Consider the following 7,602-nt stretch of genomic DNA (forward strand, 5'->3'; position numbering starts at 1 on the left):
CCTGTTGAAGTGGGTGTGTACAATTGTTGTACTGTATTCATCAAAGTCTTTTAGTGATACCTTCTGGAAACAGAAGAAGGGGAGACGTAGAAGATTCATCTTCGAACTTCCAGAAACAAACCTTGTGCCATCTACTGCTTTTCTGTTTCACTATTTTTCACCCACTAACCAACAGATCGTTTCCGTACATTATCTTGTGATCTGCTGGTCTTTAAACTTGAACAAGAATCTGCTAGTATCTCTAACAGGACTCTAGCACATCATTCTGAAAAATCGATTAAGTTTGTCGTTGAGTTTATTCAACCCCCCCTTTCTAAACTCAATCCGATCCTCAAAAAGTGGTATCAGAGCAGGTTATTCTTGTTCTGAAAAATATTTAACAGACATGGCTCACTTCAGCAAAATTCCAATGTTCTCAAAAGAAGACTTTGACGACTGGAAAATCAGAATGCAAACCCATCTTGCAGCTCAAGATGATGACATGTGGTATGTCATCACAGATGGTCCATTAAAGATCTTAAAGCCAAATCCAGTTGTTGCTATTACTGAAGGCGCACCTCAGATGCTGGAAAAACGAAGATATGAATGGACAAGTGAGGACAAGAAGAAAGCCAATCTTGACAACATTGCAAAGGACATTCTGTACAAGCCACTCGACAAAAATACCTTCAGCAAAATCAAGATGTGTCCTACTGCCAAGGAAATCTGGGAAAAATTGATTCAGATCTGTGAAGGAAACGAAGAAACTAAGAAAAACAAACTTTCCGTAGCCATACAGAAGTTTGAGAATATGAAGATGAAGGCTGGAGAAACAATGAATGAGTTTGATGAACACTTCAGCAGCCTTGTAAATGAACTCTCAGCTCTTGGAAAAGATTTTAGCAACAGGGAAGTTGCATTAAAGGTAATGAGAGCCCTACCCAGAGAATGGGACGTCAAAGCGATGGCAATGAGAGCTTCCAAGGATCTAAACAAGTTAGAACTGCATGACTTGTTCTCAGATCTGAAGGCATATGAGTTTGAACTTGAAGTTCGAAGTGGAGAAGAGCCCTTAGCAATTCCACCAACCAAAGCTCTCGCAGCTACTGTTAACTCTACTGCTACAGTTGGCCCAAGTTCATCTTCTGCTACTGCTATAGAGAATACTTCTGAGAGAAGCGCTGAACAGATAAGCAATGACGTAATGTCATTATTTGTTAAGAAGTTTTCCAGATTCATGAGAAAGAATCACAGAACATTTCAAAGTCCCAACCGCAATTTCAAAAAAGAATCACCTTCTGGTGATATGGCATGCTTTAACTGCGGAAAAGTTGGACACTTCATTGCTGATTGTCCAAAACCAAAGAAGGATGACCAGAAGAAGAAGGGTGTCAAACGCAATGATGAAAAGGCCAGAAGAGACAGAAAGGCAATGATTGCAGAAGAAAGTAAGTCCAAATGGGCAGACTCAAGTTCTGAATCTTCTGGTTCTGAAAGCCATTCAAGTGACAGTGATGAAGATAAGATCAAATGTCTGATGGCAAATACGGAATCAACCTCGACATCCGGAGAGGTATTTGACTTTGACTCTGATGAATTTACACAAACTGATTTAGTCAAAGCATTACACGACATGGTAGAAGAGTATTCGAGACTGTCTCAATCATTCGAGGAAGTTAAGATTGAAAATCAGAACTTAAGAAATCAGAACAGTAAGTTAACTTGCTTGCAAGTAGACAGCTGTAATGATTTACAAGTTGAGATGAGTAAATTAAAAACTGAGAATGAAAGAGTAAAAGCAGATTACCAAACGATGCTTTTTGAAAACCAGAAGTTATCGCTACTGGTGAATGTTTGGAATAAGTCCTCTATTTCACTCGAAAAGATGCAAGAGTTACAAAAACAAGCTGGAGACAGAAGTGGTCTCGGATTTTGTAATGATGAAGGCACTTCTGAAACGAATACTAAGCCAAAACTGGATATGTGCAAAGGAAAGTACGTTCATTTTTGTGAAATCCAGTGGGGTACAGAAACCAGAAGTACCTACTGCTTCAATTGAAAGGAATGTAAATCAGATGCGCAGAAGGATGCATTATGGTCTGGGTTATGTTGAACCTACGGAAAGAGTTGACCAGAGTTCTGGATCCAGTAGAGGATTCAACTCAGGAAGACAACCTCATATGAAGGTTAAAAACTACCAGTACTACAATTCTAGACCTGTTCAGAAGAGATACAAGCCAGACAACAGAAACAGAAGGGAATAACATCATGCTAAGATGCATAATGTTAGAAATAACAGACTCTATGTTGCACACACCTCCATGGATACCCGAAGTATAAAAATTGTACAAATGTGTGTTCCAAAAGGACTAATAAGGCTTGGACCCAAATAGATTGGGTACGAGATACTAAAATTTGTGTTTGCAGGTACAAGTGAAGAAAACCAAGATCAGTAACTCAACATGGTATTTGGACAGTGGATGTTCCAGACATATGACTGGACAGAAGAGTCTATTATCAGAAATAGTAAGTTGTGCTGGACCAGAGATAACCTTTGGGGACAACTCAAAAGGTAAAACCGTGGGTAAGGGTAAGATTATCCATGGTAACATCACTATTAAGGATGTGCTCTTAGTTGAAAATATTTTTTATAACTTGATCAGTATTAGTCAATTATGTGATAATGGATTTTCAGTAGCATTCCAGAAGCACACTTGCACAGTTAAAAATGCTGGCAACTCTACTGTTTTAACCGGAGTTAGAAAAGGCAACACCTACAAAATTTCCTGGAAGATAGATCATATCACTGCTCCTACATGTTTAGTTGCAGCTCTAAGTAATAAACACTGCTGTGGCACAAGAGATTGAATCATCTGAATTTCAAGTCTATCAACAAGCTCAAAAAGCAGAACTTAGTCGATGGATTGCCAAACATAAATTTTGTTAAGAATCATGTATGTTCTGCATGTCAACTTGGTAAGCAAGTAAGATCTAGTTTCAAAAATAAAGGAGCAAATCATCCTCAAGGTGTTTAGAATTATTGCATATGGACTTATTTGGTCCAATCCCTATCATGAGCTTAGGGGGAATGAGGTACACCCTTGTTGTTGTTGATGATTTTTCTAGATTTACTTGGATAATCTTTCTTGCTGGAAAAGATCAAACCAGTAGCCTCCTGATCAAACTTCTGAAATATATTCAAAATGAAAAATCAGTTTCTGTAATTAGAATCAGAAGTGATCGAGGTACTTAATTTACTAACAAGACTCTTGAGGTTTATCTAGATGAACATGGCATTCATCATGAATATTCAGCTGTCAGGACGCCTCAACAAAATGGAGTAGTTGAGAGGAGAAACAGAACACTTAAAGAACAATGCTAGCAGATATAGACATCTCTCAGCGCTTCTTGGCAGAAGCTATTAATACTGCTTGCTACACACAAAACAGAACAATGATCAACAAGAGGAATAATCAGACTCCTTTCGAAATCTGGAAAGGGAGTAAACCGAATGTATCTTACTTTCATGTTTTTGGTTGTAGATGCTTTGTGCATAATAATGGTAAAAATCATTTAGCTGCATTCGATTCAAAATCTGACGCAGGATTATTTCTTGGATATTCAGCAGTTAGTAAGGCATTTAGAATTTTCAATAATAAAACACTCAATGTTGAAGAATCTATTCATGTTGTCTTTGATGAAGACATCAGTGCTCCCGAGATTACTAACCTATCTAATCTAAGTAACAGGTTAGACAGGGTTCATCTGGAACTAGCCAGTGAAGATGATGCAGAAGCAAGTGTCAAGGACAATCAAAATCCAGAACCGGATATTCATATGGCAGAACCAGCAGCTGGCATTTCAGAATCAGCAGCTGACATTCCAGAACCAGCAGCTGATATTCCAGAACAATCTACTGCTTTACATAAAGATTATCTAAATCCTTTTATTTGGAGAAAATCTCATCCTCCATCTTTGGTGATTGGAAATCCAACAGCTCCGCTAAGGACCAGAAGACAGATGATGAATGAATACATGCATGCTGCTTTTATTTCTCATGATGAACCAAAGAAGATTGAAGACGCTCTTCTGGATCCCAACTGGATAGAAGCTATGCAAGAAGAGCTGAATCAATTTGAGAGGAATAAAGTTTGGTTTCTAGTACCTAGACCATCTCACCAAGCTGTCATTGGAACCCGGTGGGTATTTAGAAACAAACTAAATGAAGAAGGAACAGTTGTCAGAAACAAAGCAAGACTGGTTGCACAAGGATTCAGACAAGAAGAAGGAAGAGACTATGATGAAACCTTTGCACCAATAGCTAGGCTCGAAGCTATCAGAATATTTTTAGCCTTTGCTGCTTTTAGAAATTTCAAAGTGTATCAGATGGATGTGAAAAGTGCGTTCCTCAATGGTCTACTACAAGAGGAAGTCTATGTTGAACAGCCTCCAGGTTTTTCTGATCATCTATTACCGCATCATGTTTTTAAATTACATAAAGCATTGTATGGTCTGAAACAAGCACCTAGGGCTTGGTACGACACACTTTCATAATTTCTTATTGATCATGATTTCACCGTCGGTACCGTGGATAAGACTTTGTTTACCCTAGTAAAAAACAAGCACATATTATTAGTTCAAATTTATGTTGATGATATTATATTTGGGTCAACTAACCCCAAATTATGTGCAAAGTTTGCCAAGTTAATGCAGGAACAGTTCGAGATGAGCATGATGGGAGAATTAACATTTTTCCTAGGACTTCAAATCAAGCAACTTGATACTGGAATCTTCATCAATCAAGCTAAGTATACAAAGGAACTACTGAAAAAGTTTGGGATGGAAGCATGCTCTGCTGCTTCCACTCCTATGAGCTCGTCTACCAAACTTGATAAAGATGAAGGGGGAACTCCAGTAGAGGTAACTCAGTATCGTGGTCTTATTGGCTCATTGTTATATCTTACTGCCAGTAGACCCGATATTATGTTTGCTGTTTGCATATGTGCTAGATTTCAATCAAATCCTAAACAATCGCATTTCATTGCTGGTAAAAGAATTTTAATATATTTGAAGGGTACTCAAAATGTAGGCCTCTGGTATCCCAAGGACTCATCGTTTAATCTTATTGGATACTCAGATGCTGATTATGCAGGATGTAAACTGGATAGGAAAAGCACAAGTGGTTTTTGTCAATTTCTTGGTGACAGGTTGATCTCATGGTTTAGCAAAAAGCAGACTTCCATAGCCACGTCTACTGCAGAAGCAGAGTATCTTGCTGCTGGAAGCTGTTGTTCTCAAATGCTTTGGATACAACAACTTAAAGACTATGGAGTTCAAGCTTCTAAATCACCCATGTTTTGTGACAATACCAGTGCAATTTCTATATCGCATAATCCAGTACTCCATTCCAGAACGAAGCACATTGATATCAGACATCATTTCATTAGAGATCATGTGCAAAAGAAGAATATTTGTCTGGAATACATTCCTACTGATCAGCATGCCGCAGACATTTTTACCAAACCACTTCCTGAGAATAAATTTTCGTATTTTCGTCATGTTCTTGGATTAATTGATTTATCATAACTACTGGTTATTATCTTCTGTTTTCACGTGTCTTCTGTTTTTTTATTCTAATCCAGTAGAAATATTCAGAAATGAGAACAACACAAGAGGTATGGAAAAACAAAATCTTTTATTCATATAATCAGATGCATTACATTACAGGGGCACAATTGAAGATATCAGCAGAATGATTACTCAGATTATCCTACTAAGCTTTTCAGTATCATCGATCCACCAGCACTCTCTTATTGCATTAGAATGCTTATGGAAGGAAATGATGCTGCATCCCAATCCTAATAAGAGAAAACAATCTCTTTGATTGTTCACTTTACAACTCCAGGAGTTTGATCTAAGGATCATTATATAAAGAACGATATCTTCATACGTCTTCTTAGAAAACACAGCAAGTTGTCTTCTGAACATTCTTGTTTCGACTTCTGGATCAGATTCTGCTTCTTCATTCACATTAGTTTCATTTGATCTTATGTACGCTTAACCTTGTTTAACTTGTGCAGGTATTTATAGTGGTATTCAAAGGAGATAAAGATCCTTGCGACTGTTCATTTTCAATGGTTCAGATTGAAAGTTTGCCAAGAGTCGTTTGGTGTTTAATATCCTTTATTACTGCATTAATTGAGCGGGAACATTTTTATGGCATTTATATTAGAAACTGATTTGTCTTTTCGATAAAACAGTGTATCTACCAGAAGTTGTCGAAGTGCTGCATTTGTTTCAGTACTTTACCTTCTTTTAGTAGATATTATCATAAAACGACAAATCAGCTTCTGATCTTTTAGCAACCGCCTCGTACAGCCCGCCATTTTTTTAAAATTTTGAAATGAGTAGAGTAACTGACACTCCTATTTTCTCTCTCTACCATCCATAAACATATCGACACGTGTCCCTATGTTTACTGACGGCTGTACATTTCATTTAACCATTCATTTTTATTGTACTTTACGAATTCAGATCATTATTTTGCATCTACTGTTTTCTCGCATCTACTGCTAATCTATCTCTAATTTCTTTCAACTCAGAAATGGCCGCAGCTTATACTTTGATTGCTTATCAGGTGAACTTCGCATCTGTTCTCACCATTAAGGATGAGAATCTCGTTAAGATGTTCAAATCTTTGGAAAAATCTGGACTTCGCAAATTCTTGGAATCGCCTGCTATTATCTACAAGTCTGCTCTTCTAGATTTCTATGCCAAAGCAGAAGTTGTCGAATGAAAGATTAACTATACACAGGGAGATGCATCAATCTCCATTGATGCGGCACTTCTCGGCTCAACTTTCTTTCTAACTTTTTCTGGACTCTTCGAGCTTTCTGATATCACAAAGGAAGAGATGTCTATTGCTTTGACAAACTTTTCTGCCATTGGGGAAGAACTTTCACCTTCCTGCTTCAAGAAGCTATTGAAGATCGAGTACCAGGTACTCGCTGATATCGTGGCAAAAGCCTTGTTGGTCAAGGCTGGAACATTCGACAAACTGACCAAAGAGAAGGTTCAAGTGATGGTGGCCATCACTTCAGAAAAGAAAGTGGATTGGGGTCATTTTCTGTTTCGAATTATGAAAGAAATGGTTGTAAGGAAAGTTACTGGATTTGCTGTGCAAATCAGTAAAATGTTGCAAGATGCTGGTTTTTCCAGAACGACAGACGAGGATGGCTCTTCAGTCACCATGACTGATGCTGACAATGTGCTTGCCTTAAGGCCATAGCCAACAGTTGGTGAGTTTGTGGCTATAAAGAAGGAGATTGGGGAATCTCAGGCTCAGGGGCAGAAGAAAATCAAAAGAAAAAGAGGTGTAGTTTTGTCTGATTCTGACAAAACAGAATCTGAAGAATCAGCAGCACCCACTCAACAAGCTTCACTGCCTCCCACCCCATCAAAGAAGAAGTCTCGCACCACCATCCGCATCAAGAAAACAACATCTCTTGCTGAATTAGAGGATGTTCCTCTTCGACAGGTTTTTCCTCCAGCTGTTCCATCCACCAAAGCTAAAGCCATTGAATCAGCACCTTTATCTGCTCGGTCTTTCAGACCAACTTCTGG

This window comes from Primulina huaijiensis, chromosome 12 (genome assembly GCF_012295235.1).
Source record: "Primulina huaijiensis isolate GDHJ02 chromosome 12, ASM1229523v2, whole genome shotgun sequence".
In the NCBI taxonomy this organism is placed as follows: domain Eukaryota; kingdom Viridiplantae; phylum Streptophyta; class Magnoliopsida; order Lamiales; family Gesneriaceae; genus Primulina; species Primulina huaijiensis.